This window comes from Galeopterus variegatus, unplaced genomic scaffold, assembly GCF_000696425.1.
Source record: "Galeopterus variegatus unplaced genomic scaffold, G_variegatus-3.0.2 Scaffold5795, whole genome shotgun sequence".
NCBI lineage: Eukaryota > Metazoa > Chordata > Mammalia > Dermoptera > Cynocephalidae > Galeopterus > Galeopterus variegatus.
Window position 1 is genome coordinate 112,799 of NW_007731906.1, and position 16,094 is coordinate 128,892.

General features: G+C 39.0%; 1 pseudogene; it reads left to right on the forward strand.

The window, feature by feature from the left end:
- Positions 1–2,091: 2,091 nt before the first annotated feature.
- Positions 2,092–16,094, forward strand: part of LOC103605413 — a 19,841-nt pseudogene continuing 5,838 nt past the window's right edge.

Genomic DNA, 16,094 nt, shown 5'->3' on the forward strand with positions numbered 1-16,094 from the left:
ACACTAGAGGTGTAAAAAGTCAGAAACAAAGGATACCATTTAGTACCACCACTGTTATCTAACATTCTTCTGGAGATACTAGTCAATAGAGCTACACAAGAAAAATAAGGTATGAAAATTTGGAAAGGAGGAGGTAAACTCATAACTGTTTGCAGGTTATATCATTTATATCTGGAAAACCCTAGAAAAGAAATGAAAAACTATTAGATACAAAATAATTCAGTCATGTGGCTGGATATAAATATTAAAATGAAACTTTTTAAAAATTAAAAATTCATAAAAAATAATTCAAAAATTAATAGCCATTTTATATACACACTACATGTAACACAGTATATTGGGAGAAACAATCCCAATCATATCAGGGAAAAAAGGTAAAGTACTTTCTAACTTAGAAAAAAACTTACCAATTATGAAAACAATATATAAAAATGCCATAAAGAAGAATGCAGGATATAAACAGAAACGTGAACAAAAAGGAAAGGGGATACTAGTTCTTATATAGTTAAAGTGGATATTATAAAGAAGTTGGTTCTCCCTAAATTAATATATAATTTAAATATCATATTAATACGTGGTTGGACAAGTTTTTTTTTTTTTTTAACTTGATAACTGGTTCTAAAATTCACATGTAAAACTAGCCAAGAAAAATCTGAAAACGGTAATTAGAAAGTATTAGAACTCCCAGGTTTTAAAACATAACATAAACCTTGAGGTACTGGCTCATAAATAGAGTCCAGAAATATCCTCAGATCTAGGAGGAGAAATTTGATATTTTATATGAATGGAGAAAAGATACACTCTTCAATTAATAATGTTGGGATACATGTGACAGGAACCTGGGAAAAACCTGCTTGGATCCGTTTCTCAGTCTTTAGGATCACACTAGTTCCAGCTGAATCAAAGATTTTAATACAAAAAAATGAAGACATAAAAATACTAGAATAAGTCATGGGGAATTTAAAACAACAAGGCCTTATTAGGGAAGGCCTTTGAGTATGACATAAATCCCAGAAGCCATAAAAGAAAAATTGACAAAATGCAAATGCAAAGAAATTAAAAAAATAAAAAAAATGTGTGGCAGAAGCACCGTGAAGAAAATGAGAAGATAAATGATACTCTGGTGGAAAATAAACACGCCATCTTTTGAGAAATAGTAAGAGTGGCTGCTTTTTAGGAGGCTGAAAGCATAGAAAAATGACATTTACCTTTTCATATATCCTTACACTTTTTGAATTTTATTCAATATGTATATATTATCTATTCAACTATAATATTTAAATCTAAAAGTAGGATGTTGTTGGGCATCTCCGACAGGTGCACAGGACCCCTTCCTTTTTTGTTAGGATAGAGCAAATTATACAAAGAAAATTTCCCCCCGGCCCACTCAGAGATCAGTTTGTTAAGAGGCTTGTATGGGATGGAACGACCACTGATCATAAGTTGGCTTGCGCAGGCTTAAGGGATTGATCCATGGAGAAGTGGGTTATCACTTCCAAGGAGGTAAGGAGTCATCATTTTCAAGCCAGGGCATTATCCACAGCCTTGCAGGGTCAGACACAAAACTTAACTGAAGCCTTCAAGGCGTTTGCCGCCCTTATCCCCTCGGGAAACAATACTTCCCCACCCTTCAAGGGACAATGTTTTGGTTGCAGAAGACAAGGTCATTTTTTTTTTTTTTAAAGATGACCGGTAAGAGGATCTCAACCCTTGGCTTGGTGTTGTCAGCACCACGCTCAGCCAGTGAGCAAACCGGCCATCCCTATATAGGATCGGAACCCGTGGCCTTGGTGCTATCAGCACCGCACTCTCCCGAGTGAGCGACAGGGTGGCCCTAGAAGACAAGGTCATTTTAAAAGCCAATTTCCCTAGGCTAAAGGCAAAAAAAACCCTACCACGCTTTGCCCCCAATGTAAAAAAGGGTTACATTGGAAAAAGGACTGTAGGTCCAAATTTGACAAGATGGAAATCCTTTAAACTAAGCCAGGGGCGACCCCAAACCTGTCGCCCAAAGGGAGTCATAAAAGTAACCAGCGAAAAGGGCCCAGGGCGAATTGGACAGTCCCTATAGTCCCTGGAGTAAGGCCAGTAATGGACATCACCATCGAGTGTAAAAGGTTCCGATGCTTAATTGATACAGGGTAAGATCGAACTGTCCTCCGCCAAGAGGAAGTGCCTCCTAGCTGGGATGTTGTCCCTGGGCTTCAAATCCTCTGGGTAGGAGGTGAAACACCATCCTTTGAAACAAAAGGATGGTTAAAATGGAGAGATGCAGATGGCACTACTGGGGAGGTGAAGTCCCTCTTTGCTTGCAGACTTACTGCTAATCTTTTAAGACAAGATATCCTTGGCCAGGCACATTCTTACATCACCACCGATCATAAGGGCTTTTATGATGAGCTTTTAGATAAGGAAGAATACCAACAACAGTTCAACACCCGCTATCACCCTAATGACAGAATGTGAGCTCAACACCCCCTCCCCAGAATCAGGGTTCACCCGGAATTCTAGAGGCCACTGCTCCCCTGGTCCCCCAGATTAAATGGAGAGACGGACCTCCAATATGAGTGGAGCAGTGGCCACTCCCTTCTCACAAACTACAGGCTTTAGGAGATATTATCCAAGGTTGGGACACATTCGACCCACTGTCAGCCCTTGGAACATGCCCGTTTTTGTAATAAAAAAGGCTTCAGGAAAATGGAGAATGCTCCAAGATCTTAGAGAGATAAACAAAAGGATGATTATTATGTGGACTCCTTTGCGGGGCCTACCTTGGGCCACTGCCATCCCCAGCCACTTGCATGTCATGATCATTCATCTCAAGGACTGCTTTTTTCCATCGCTCTCCATCCACTTAGGTATGAAAGATTAGCCTTTTCGGTCCCATCTACCAACTTCCAAGGGCCCGATTAACAGTACAGCCTACATAGGGGAAAAGGCTAAACATTCACAAAGTCATTTATTACAATGTTTTACCACACTCGGCCTCCCCAGTCAAGTTAAAACAGAAAATGGCCCTTGCTTTCTTAGGAAAGCCTTCCAAGATTTTTCATCCACTTGGAACATACGCCACTCCACTGGCATCCCTTACAATCCTCAGGGACAACCCATAATAGGACGTCACCATGAGAATCTAAAGAATCAACTTTTAAAAGAGTAAGGGGGAATTATTAGCCCCACCATCAGTTAGGAATGGCATTATTTACATTAAATATTTAAAATTTTCCAAAACATGAGCCAATAACTGCTTTCCAAAAACACTGGTCAAGCCAATCCCCACGTCCTGCCATTCAGGTGCAATGGAAAGATCCCTTTCAGGACAATGGAGTGGCCCCGACCCACTCTTAACAATGGGCAGAGGATTTGGATGTATTTTTCCTTTCAACGAGCCTAACCCTATATGGGTGCCTGCCAGAAATCTCAAGTTCTCACCCACTGCCCAGGGTGATAACGACCCTGAGGAAAACCTTTCTTATGCTTTCCAGGAAAGTCCACAACGAAGCAAGCTTATCTTCTGGTAGTGGTCTTCCCCATGATTGGAGAAGCAAGTCCACCCTCTTCTCCACACACTCTGGCTAACCAAGCATGAACAGAAGGGGCTTGGGCTTGCTGTTTCTGCAACAATGAGGAGTATGTGCAGCCCTCAAAGAAGAATGTTGTTTTTACGCAGACCATTCCAGCATTGTTAAAGATTGTTTAGCTAAATTAAGAGAAGGATTAGAAAAATGTAGGAGTGAAAGAGAGGCCAATTCGGGCTGGTTTGAAGGCTGGTTTAGAACTTCCCCTTGGCTCACCACTCTAATATCCACCTTAACAGGCCATCCAGGCTTGTGGGGTCAGCTAACGGCCCTTATAAGGTGCAACCTAGGGTCCCTCACCATAGGGCGAACTATGGGACCACGCAATTTTTCTAAACAAAAACAACAGATGGCCTAAACAGATAAAAGGTTATTCCAGCAATTGGGGGCTCTGTGGGGCCATCTGTGAGCTTTGCCCAGGAAGCTAAGGTGGCAGCCCTGACCTGGTCTTGGTAAGGAGGCGGGATTGCCACCTATTGGGTTCCTGTACTATATTGATATGCAGTTCCGGACAACATGCCAAAGGTAGCTGGGATGGCAGGATTGGCTGCTTGATTCCTTTCTGTTTGGGCATGGCACTAATCCTTATGGGGGAGGACTGCCTTACATAACTTCTTCCAGTCCTGAGTGGTGCAGGGCCAATGGGCTACTCCCTGAAGGATAGTTTCTGCCCATGGAGAATTAGGGCCATCCTTGGCAACAGCCTTTTTTATTTCTTTTAAATCCTGGTCTTCCCAAGGATACCAAGGGGCTGGTCTGTTGCCCCCTGGATTAACATTTACAGGGTAGGCTTGAAATGAAAGTTTTAGTTGATCTATGGGATTTCCCCATGTATCTTCAAGTGGTTCTGGTTTACCAAAAAGAGGAGCTGAAACCAGAAAAGCTTGGGGTTGTTTGGAAAAAGGCGGGGGTGGGCTTTCAAATTTAGCCCAATTGGTATTTTGGAGCAGAGTCTTATGACCCTGCTTTTCTTCTAACTTATCACCAAAAAAGGAAATGTCAGGATAGAGCTTTGCACAAGGGGCCCCATCGGCCGCTGGTTCAGGCTGTTGATAACTCTGTTCACTAATTGTATTTTCCTGTTCTTGCTCCTCAGCAAATCTGTCCAAATGCACTCTGTACACGGGGAGTCTGAGTCGTCTTCATTGCTAGGCTTAAAACATAGTTTAAGGGTGGATACAATGGGAAAAAAGCCTAAGGGTGGCCCGACTCCCTGTTGGACTTCCCTCTTCTGAGCCAGGGCCTGAATACGGTCCCAGGTATCATACAAGAACAAATCAGCTCACAGCACCCAAGGTGCTATAGATAGAACAGCTGCCCAAGTTGTGGCAACAGCAGCATCTGAAAGCTCTAACCCCCTACTTTTTAACAAATACTTTAGAGCCTTAAGGGCTGGATTGCTGGGTTTCTCTTGAGAATTCCCCATGGCCAAAAACTAAAAAGGAGAAGACAGAAAGAAATGAAAGTAAAAGGAAAGACATGACCTGGAGGCCATTGGTATTCACCCCGATAGCAGATTTCTCTTGAACGTGCTCCTTCTTTCTGAAGCTCTGCACTGTACGTCATGACGTCTTTGTCATCCGTCTTTAAGGATGGTGTGGCATTTCTGGCCATCCCCGTGGAAAGGAAAAGGTGAAAGTGGTATGACGCGCCTTCCTCACATGGGGCACCAGCTGTTGGGCATCTCTGGCAGCTGCACGGGAACCCAACAGGTTTTTCCTTTCCCTAGAGTTTGGGGCCAAAGGGATTGTCCTTTTCTCCCTGCCAGGACGCAGGGCGAAAAGAGATTCCAAGAGATGGGTGAGCACGCCGCTGCTCTCCCAGATAGGGAACAAACACATACGCACATAGTGGGGGTTCTGTCAGGCAGTTCCATTTATTGTAACACAAAAGATCATATTTATATGCTTAGCAGGCGGGGATATCCAAGCTTAGGCCAATCCTTGAAACAGTCAAATGTGCATGTGCCTTGTCTATGATTAGCCCTCCCCCTTAACTTCCCTTGGGCACCACCTTTTATCTGTTTAGGCCATCTGTTGTTTTTGCTTAGAAAAAGGGTGCAGTCCTTTAGCATGTACCTCTTGGAGAAAATAGAGAAAATTTCCCATTGTCCAGAAATGTAAACTGTTGGGATTTTGTCCCACTTCCTTGTATTTTTTTCTCTGGGGAGCTGCTTTTGGCTGAGACTGGGAAGCGAGAAACACAATTTAAGAAATTGTTTAAGTTGAGAAATTCCGGATACTTAAATAGTCACTGGGGGGCAGTCCCATTCAGCGAGGTCGTGGGGAAGTTTCCTGGCTAGATACTCAGGGGTTCCTCTGGTAAGCAGTTCATGCTGAGGAGGCCGGCATTGGAAGACTATGCACTATTGATGAAAAAAGGGTCTGCCATAACATAGCCAAAGCTAATGCGGTAGGGATTAGGTGGTATTGGTTCGAGGAAGAGCAAAGTCAGATGCAGTATGACCGTCCTGATTACTCTAAGCACATCGCGGAACGTTTGAATTTTTTACTGTTCCCAGCCTTCTTAAAAATAAACCAATGGACATGGCTTTTACATATCTTGTGATGAGGAAGAATAAACCAGATTTTAATTCTGATTTGGGAGTCTCAATTCCCTAATCTGTAAAATGAAGAGAATGACACCTTGCTATTAGAGTGATATGGACTCACTAGGCACGTAATGAATACTTAGATTTGTTCCCCATTACTCTTAAGTTTGCAAATTCAGAAATGAAGAGAATGTTGAACTTTTGGGGGGACAATTTTGTAGTAGGCATTTTAATAATCATATTTAGTTTAATAAGTCCTGTTACTAGAGATGTATTTAGCAACACTAGATATTATTACTATACTTCTCCCTTTAGGAAAAAAAAAAAAAAGTCTAGTATTAACAGCTAACATTAAATACGATCCATGAAATGAATATTCTTTGTAAATGAGTTAACTACCTAGTTCCTAGTTTCAATTGTATACTAATTGCCTATTACCACTGGTTTATTTAAATCCTTAATCTCGGACACAGTTCTTGAGTGGAATGTTGCTTTCTAACACATCTCCTCCTTTCTCCAGATGAGGATTCATTCATTATTTATTCAGCAAATACTGTCATTGCCCACCTTCTAGATTCAAGGCACTGTTTTAGTCCTTGCTTTCTACATTGGTCTTACATGCTAGAGGGTGTGGCAAAGAACAAACAAATAAATGAAAGAATAAGGTCATTTTAGGTAGTACTAAGTGCCATGAAAACAAATAGATTAACAATGACATTGTGTAGGATAGGAAGGGAGGAAAACACTTATTTCGGGTGATTAGAGAAGGTCTCCAAGGAGGTACATTTGATAGGACACTAGATAAGGAAGAGGCAGCCTTACGAAGACCTAGAAGCGGAGCATTCGTGGGGAGGGAGAAGTATTGCAGAGTTCCTACTGTGGCCTGAGTGGGTCAGGTGAGGGACCTGATATAAGATGTGGTTGGAGAGAGAGTTTTATTCTTTGTCGAGTGGGGAACCAGTGGAATGTTCTAAGTAGGAATCCAATTTGAAAAGGTGTATTTAGGGACAAAGAAAACCTTCCCCCAGGGGCTTTAGGATAATGGGGTGTCATAAACTCTTGATGGAAACTTTCATTGTCTACATCACTTCTCTTCCCTCTTTTTACTGTTCCAACTTAGTCATAATAAAAGACTTTTGGAATTTTATCTTGCTTCGTTTTTTGTCGTTTTTCTCCCCACTGGCCCAAACCGAGAGATTATAAAGATATAACTCTAGTGCACTCTCTTTCCGTTCATCACAAATGAAAGTCACGGTGTGCCACTCAATGGAGGAGTTTAAATGGACTCGCTAGGTGTTGACGTTTCTTTTTGTCTCCCAATACTTGCTGCAGGAAATTTGACTTCAACCTTTACCACTTTGAAGTGCTTTTTGACGGAGTACCTCAAATGATTTTTAAAAGCTGATCTCCCCGTTAGAATTACAGTCGTCCCTTGGTACCTGCAGGGGATACCAAAATCTTATCCGTGAATGCTCAAGTCCCTGATATAAAATGGCGTAGAATTTGTGTAGAACTTACGCACATCCTGTGGTACACTTAAAATCATCTCTAGATTACTTGTAGTATCTAATCCAATGCGAATGATATGGAATAATTGTTATAACACTGTATTGTTTAGGGACTGATGGCAAGGACAAGTCTTTATGTGTTAAGTACAGATGCAGTTTTTTTTAAAAAATGTTTTTGATCCATGTTTGGTTTGATCCAGTGTTGCAGAACCCACAGATGGTCAGTGGGAACAATTTTACATTAGCTTCCTAACAGATACTTTTGAAATGTCAACATTTCACATTGGTCAATATAAAGCACTTCTGGCTTTGGAGTAGAAATAGAAATGGCAGCAGTCGACATATTTTCTAATTAACCTTTTTCTGCTGACTTGCATAATTATAACATTTATGTAAGGACAATTGGGTAGTAGAAATTGTTGTCACTTAATAATAACTAAATTGCAGTTCCATTAAAACCTGAGGCTAAGAAGGAAAAATGAAAAACCTTAGTCTGAGGATTAGATTTTATACTTTGGTTTAATTAGGGAAGAGATTAGAATTCCTTTTGCGGAAAAAAAAATGTAAGTCTAAAAGGGTTGTTTGACAACCTGAAGTTTTATAACTTGATTACCTCTATAAAAAAACAAAACAACAACAAAAAACCCCTGAATTTTTAAAACCGTAGAAAACTCAGTAGTAGAGTGATATTTCATAACCCTGGAGAAGTCTCCCACCAGCCTCAAGTCCTTTTTGTAAGGAGGCAGAGAAATGAATAAAAGGCAATGTCCCTTCATGTCTTTAGTGGGATCCAATCTAGAAAACTCACACTGTTGAGAACTTGTTAATTGAATGAATGGCAGGAAGCAAAAACTAAAGTGTGCTCAAGTTTCTTTACTTTATAATGTACCAGGTTTCTGTATCTTCTATGAAATATACAAGAAAATGGAACAACCTTCTCTCAGGCATTCCATTGAAATGACTGCCCAAGCTGCCTCCTGCTCCTACGTGAAGTTGTCTCTGCCCACTTTCCAGTTCTACCCCAAGCAAGGGACCCGGTACATAGGAGAGGAGAAGACTACACATTTGTGAACAAAAGTTTTTGATGAGTACATCTTAAAAATTGTATGTCTGTGTGTCATTTGGTTGAAGCCTTAGTCCAGCACTTCAGAAGAATACATTTTGGCTTTTAATTAGATGACTATACCTGTTAAATATTTACTTTTGCAATCAAAACTATACTTAATTCACAATTTTGTTATGATTGGACAGAAGGGCCCTAGAAACCTCTTCCTTTCAGAATTTTCGCAAGCAGCTTTTCCCAGAGAAGGAAAAGATAGTAAAAACTTGTTGGATGTTCTGCTTAATAGCAGTTTTTGAAGATTTGATATTGGCGGAATATTGAAATACGTGCTGATTTAAAGTTCTCTCTGTTAAGATTTGGTGTGGTGTAATGGTCAGCAATGGGATCTTTGGAGTTCAACATCAATTCTAATCCTGAATTTCCCACTTAATTCCTGGCAGTGTGACCTTCGGTAAATTACTTAACCTCTAGTTTCTCATCTTTATAATAGGGATGATGATACTTTTCTCCTATTATTATTCTGATTAAACAAGATAATGTATGAAAGCAGTTAGCACAGTTACAGAAGCCTGGCATGTGGTAAAGTTTCAATAAACAGCTCTTGTTACCATTTTCAGTAAGATTCCTGTTGTACTAACAAAAACAATTCTTAGATTGTAGTGTTTGGCAAATGGGTCCTCTGNAGAAGGGCCCTAGAAACCTCTTCCTTTCAGAATTTTCGCAAGCAGCTTTTCCCAGAGAAGGTAAAGACAGTAAAAACTTGTTGGATGTGCTGCTTAATAGCAGTTTTTGAAGATTTGGTATTGGCGGAATATTGAAATACGTGATGATTTAAAGTTCTCTCTGTTAAGATTTGGTGTGGTGTAATGGTCAGCAATGGGATCTTTGGAGTTCAACATCAATTCTAATCCTGACTTTCCCACTTAATTCCTGGCAGTGTGACCTTGGCTAAATTACTTAACCTCTAGTTTCTCATCTTTATAATAGGGATGATGATACTTTTCTCCTATTATTATTCTGATTAAACAAGATCATGTATGAAAGCAGTTAGCACAGTTACAGAAGCCTGGCATGTGGTAAAGTTTCAATAAACAGCTCTTGTTACCATTTTCAGTAAGATTCCTGTTGTACTAACAAAAACAATTCTTAGATTGTAGTGTTTGGCAAATGGGTCCTCTGGTCTATTCCTAATATCTTAATTCTAAATTAGAAGTTCGTCATTTCACACAGGGCTTTAACAGCTTCCTAACTGGTCTTCCTGCCTCTGATTTTTCTTCAGTGTACCCTATATTAATCTTCATAAAATGCCATTTATATCACCTCAGTGACATGGTCCCAATTTGCTTACCAGGCCAAGTTCAAAGCCTCAGACTGGCATTTAAATCTCTCCTTTTCTCTCCTCCTGCGATGAGCAAACTGTGTTTATTCTCCCTCCGCTTTGTTTAAAGCTGTTCCTACCTCGTGACTGTTTCTTTAAATTCTCTTCTATTTGTCTTTGAGCTGGGCAGTCTGCTGCTTCCTTCTTTCCCTGAGCTCCCATTGTACTGATTGTCTATAATTTTAGTATGGTTCTGAAGTGCTGCCTTATTAGCTAATTGATTCTTGAATCTCTCTTACTTCATCAAGCAGAAGGTCTTTGTAGGCAGGGCCAGAGTCTAATCCTTTTTTTCCTCCCTTCTTCTCCGTGATCGACATAGTGTATAAAGGTAAGTGCTGGGGCTAGCCAATTAGCTCAGTTGGTTAGAGTGTGGTGCTGTTAACACCAAGGTCTAGGGTTCGATCCCCATACCAGCTAAACGCAGGGGGGGGGGGGAAACCGACAGGGGCTCAGTACGTACATACGTATTGGTTGCTGAGTCTCTCCTATTGTGCTTCAATCATATGATCTAAGTATGATACTGCTGATGATGAACATCAACCCAGGTGATACTGTTCTGGAAGCTGGCTCAGGCTCTGGAGGAATGAGCTTAATTTTATCAAAAGCAGGTAAGATGCTAAGGTAAGTGAGATGGATCTTGATGACAAAGAAAACATTCAATTTGTTCATAATAATGAAAAGTTAAAGAAAGAAAAATAATTGGGAAAATGTTTGCATAACTTTGTGCTAGAGAGCATTCTCCTCATAACCAAAAGTAGGTAACTACTTTTTTTCTTTCCGTTTTGTATATTTTTTCAGTCACTCTATCTATTCCTCCATTTTCTTTGTTTTCTCTTGTTCCATGCTTGTGAAGACTAACATTTTTTTTTTTGAAGGTAAACTTTTTACTGGAGCAAAACACAGCTACAGAAAAGAGTGCAGATCTTAAGTGTATACCTTAATGAATTCTTATATAATGATCACACTCATGTAGTTTTACCCAGATCAAAGTAGGGAATGTTCCTGCACCACAGAAATCTCCTCATGTCCCTTCCCAGATTCTATCCTCCCCAAAGATGACTGCTATTCTGACTTTTATCACCATAGGTTAGTTTTGCCTGTTTTGAACCTTATATAAATGGAATCATACAGTATGTACGCTTTTATATCTGGCTTCCTTCATTCATCATTATTTTTATTGGATTAAGCCATTTCATATAGCAGTAGCTCCTTAATTTTAGTTGCTATATAGTACTCCATTCTTGTAAATAAATCACCATTTATTTATCCACTTTGTTGATGGATGTTTGAGTTGGAATAGTGGAATATTACCAATAGTGCTGCTCTGAACATTCTTGTACTCTTTTTTTTTTTTTTTTGGATATACACATCTACACTTTGTTGTTGAATAATAGTACCAGGTGAATACTCAGTATGATCAGCTGCTGCAGAAGAGTTATATACTGTTAGAGCTAAGGTATTGTAGTTGTTGTTCATGAATTAATCATAATACAGAATATCTAAGTTAAAGCTAGATTATGAAGAGTATTCTTTAGGAAAGTCTCTAAAAATTGTCAGTTGATAAAAGTACTGCTTGAAGGTAGGTACCTGATCAAAAGCCAAGTGGCATGTATTAAGCATAAATTTATTTTTATGTTCCTACCACTTTATTTCTGGTTACCATTATCCTGGTTGATTAGTGCCCTCTTTGATGACCTAATTCCTCTGAGTGATAGGGTGGCTTTGCTTGTCTGGCTTCCTGTGGAATGTTCGCATCCCTAGGTCATAATAGACTACTGAACAGTCACACATTCTCTTTGGGGAGATTTTATAAAGATTACAGTTAGAAATATACTGAAATTAGACTTAGACCTTTTGTTCTTTGACCTAAGGCTGTCACATACAAACATTATCCAGGTTATGCCGAGTCCTTAAATTTGTGCTGGGCTTCTCAGATCTTTTGTTTGACTCTTTTCTGTACATAATTAAAAGCAGTCACTTCTTCACAATCTGTGACAAGTTCCTAAATTTTCTTTCATTTGACAAAATAGATTTATAAAAATTTGTGAGACAGGAGAAGTGCCCATATTTCTAAAATCTGTGGTATTGGAGGAGTGTCAAGGTATGAATAATCCCACACTATGAGTGAGCAAGAAATTGCTGCTATTTACCTTTAGGATAGAGTTCTTATTCCTCATGACTTTCTTTTCCAATTGTTTAGCTTATGCGACGAATTAATTTTTATGCCCTGAGAACACGAGGATTTGCAGCTGGAGTTATATTTCAAAAGACATCCTGGAATTTAATCTTTTCATTAATGACCTATAGACTGTTTGATCAGGATGATCTCCAAATGCTGTCAAATCACCTCAGATAGAGGTGGGCAGAAAGTTAATTACTTTAAGTTAAAATGTAGTACTATTCTCTGGAATCGCAGTATTACTATACTAAACAGTTTGAAAGTACTTGAGATGCACACGAAAATACAAATACTCTGAAATATAGGACAGGTTCAACTTCATCCATAATAAAAGTAGTACAAATTAAAACCATAATGATATACTTTATTCACTTTTTTAGATTGACACAGATAAAAAGTTCGATAACCTTGTAGGGGAGAGTATGGGGAAATAGGCACTCTGATACATTGTTGGTAGATGTACAAATTGGTACCACTTTTTTGGAGGACAATTTATTAATATTTTTCAAAATAAAAAAATTCACATACCCCTTGAGCAAGCAATTAATTCCATTTTTAGAGCTTTATCCTCTGGGAGGTGTACTGGCTCCTAGTACAAATCTTAGGCACAAGAATTTTCACTGTAGTATTGTTTATATTAGCATAAGAGTAGAAATAAGCTAAATGTTCATCTGGAGGTGCCTGGTTAAATAAACGATGGCATAGTCATAAAAAAGAATATAATAGCTCTTAAAAAGAATGAGGGACATCCATGATCCCTGAAATGACATTGGTATTTAAGAAGGACGGTGCAGGACAGTGTGTTAATACAGTGTGTATTAAAAACAGAGATACTTGTATGCTTGGATAGGCCCTGACTCTCATGGGAATGGTAAATAACTGGTAATATGGTTGTCTTTGAAGGAGAGACTGCTTGGGGATCAGGGATGGCATGGAGACTTTTGTAACCATGAACTATTTGTAATATTTTTTCACATACATGTGATACCTTTGCAAAATAAATTTTTGACACATTTTTATAAACTAATGAATACATACTATGAAATATCATAATTTTTTTTTTACTTATGTTGGATCACAAGGACGAGTTATAAGCTTTGAAATACTAAAAGACCACCATGATCTGTCTAAGAAGAATTAAAACACTGGCATGATTCATGGAAATTCAGTCATGAATGGCCAGACAATGTGGATTTTATTCATAAGGATACTTCAGGAGCAAGTGAAGACATAAAATCTTTAACGTTTGATGCGATAAGTTTTCTAAAGTAGGTCCTATGTTATTACTTTGAGTACAAAGAAAGCAAGGATCAGGCTTATTTCTTATGGGCAAGGATATTCCTTCATTATTTGGTCCATTTCTGCCTCTAGGGGTGGAAAGATTATTTTCCTTTAATGACCTTTAATATCATGATTAGATTTGGGGCAGAGACATACTGAGTCAGGTGCCAAGGTTGTCAATGAATGTGGATAATGACCAAAGACTAGGAGGAATAGTTGAGCATCATGAATCTCGGTATTTCCAGGATAAAGGGATAATAATTTGGAAACAGCGTTGGGAGAATATTGAGGATATTGCCTAACTTCAGCTGTGCAAATCGGGGAAATCACTAGCTTCCATTAGAAAGGGAATATGCAAGAGACATCGTTAGACAGTTAAAGTCAAGATGTAGAGAGGAAGAAGAGCAGTAGGAGTTTGAGTTAGGGAGAAGCAGAGTAGTATGAAGATGATTGAGAGAAGAGAAGAGAGGATGATATTGTAAGCTGTGATCAAAGACTGTGGAGACGTGCGACAAGGAGGTACTAGCTGGCTTCAGAGTTTCAGAATTCTAGTATAAGTTGCCTTCTCCTTGGTGATGCCACTAAACAGTTCATAGCTTGACTGAGTGAGGCCCGGGACAAGAGTCTTCCTTGCTTTCATCAGCTGGCTGCTGGGAGCTTGGATTATTTTGCTGATGAAACAAAGTTCAAAGAGGAGAGAAAATCATTTTTGTCAGCACTGCTTTCTATTTCTAATATAACTAAAGTGTATAGTTTTAGTGGCACAGCTTACTGGACACCAAGACCACCGTTCTTTTTCCTCACGTCTGTTTGGCTTGCATATTACAGTCAGTAAGGGAGAAAGGGCTCTACTTACGCCATTTATAGGAATGTCAAAAATACCTAGTAGAGGGCCAGCCGGGTGGCTCACTCGGGAGAGTGCAGCGCTATAGCGCCGAGCCCACGGGTTCGGATCCTATATAGGGATGGCCGGTGCACTCACTGGCTGAGCGTGGTGCAGACCGCACCCTGCCAAGGGTTGCTATCCCCTCACCTGTTCAAAAAAAAAAATATCTAGTAGATTAATTGGTCATCAGAATTTTGCTTGATAAGCATTAAACACAACAGAGGGTTTAAACAATATAGTTGACGCTTTGTAGTAACCTGGTGAACCATTCCTATTCTAAAAAGAATACTTATTAGATTTATTCAGTTGGATCTCTCTTGAATAATAGTGCCAGATGAATATTCAGTATGAGAGAATATAGAAAGAGGAGGGGTATGAACTGCTGGGAAAGCTACATACTGTTAGGACCAAAGAATTATAGTTGGTGTTCATAAATAAAGTAGTGATAATATACAACTATAAAGTAAAGGCTAGATTATGAAGAATTTTCTTTTCTTTAAAAAGTCTCAAAAATTATCAGTTGGTTAAGGTACTGCTTGAGGGTAGGTGCCTGATCAAGTATAAAAAGGTATATATTAAACATAACTTTCTTTTCATGTTCCTACCACTTTTGTTTCTGGTTACTTTTATCGTATTTGAGTATTGTGCCCTTTGATTATTTAATTCCTCTCCTAGCTGCCATCTCACCTTCTAGACGTTCCCTCTTCCAATTCATTCCCATCATTTCTAGATTATTTCTTCCTAAATTATACTTCTGGTACTGTCTCTGTCCTGCTGAAAAACCAATCAGAAGCTTTTCATTCAAAAACTTTTGGTATCCTTCAGAATCTGATTTCGACTTTTGTTTCTGCTTCAGTCCTTTATGTAACCTGCTTATACTCCTGCCGACCAAAATTTGGTAAATGAATAAAAAAGGTGGTAAAACAAAAAGACAACGAGAATGCAAAAAGAGACAATCGTTAATAAAAAGCATTTAACGAATTTTGGAAACATCCTTATTAACCATAAGGAGAGGAATGGACACAGTAAAATACCAACAATAAATATACAGTGTCTGAATTAATAAATCTCAAAGACATGATGCTTAGTGAAAAAGAGCATTGAATATGTGTGAAGTGGCCACATGTACGTAAAATTTAAACTATACGACATGTATTGTTTATAGCTGTATATGTATGTCGTAAAAGTATAAGATAATTTGGGAATGTTACCAATTTCAAGACAATGACTATTTCTGAGAAGGAAGGGAAAGGAATAGAGGGAAATTGGTTTTGGAGTCCATTCAGCCTGGTCCACTGCTGGGCCAGTAATAGCCATTGTGACCTTGGGTAAGTTATTTGATCTTTCTGTGCCTCAGTTGTCTCATGTGTTAAACAGGAATAATAATAGTACCTATTTCATAGACTTGTTGTGGGTTAAATGGCAGAGTTCATATAAAGTGCAGAGAACAGTGCCTGGTACATAAAAAGTATTAAATAAATGTTAGCTATGGTTTTCATCTTTATGATTTCCCTCCTTTCTCTTTTTTTACCACCTGTTTAAATTCTACTCTTCCTTTAAACCTTAAATCAAAGGTCATCTCCTGCATGGAATATCCCTTAATCATCTAGCTGGAAGACTAATACCTTCTTCTGAATTACCAAACCACTTAGTTTCTTGAGTCAATAAGC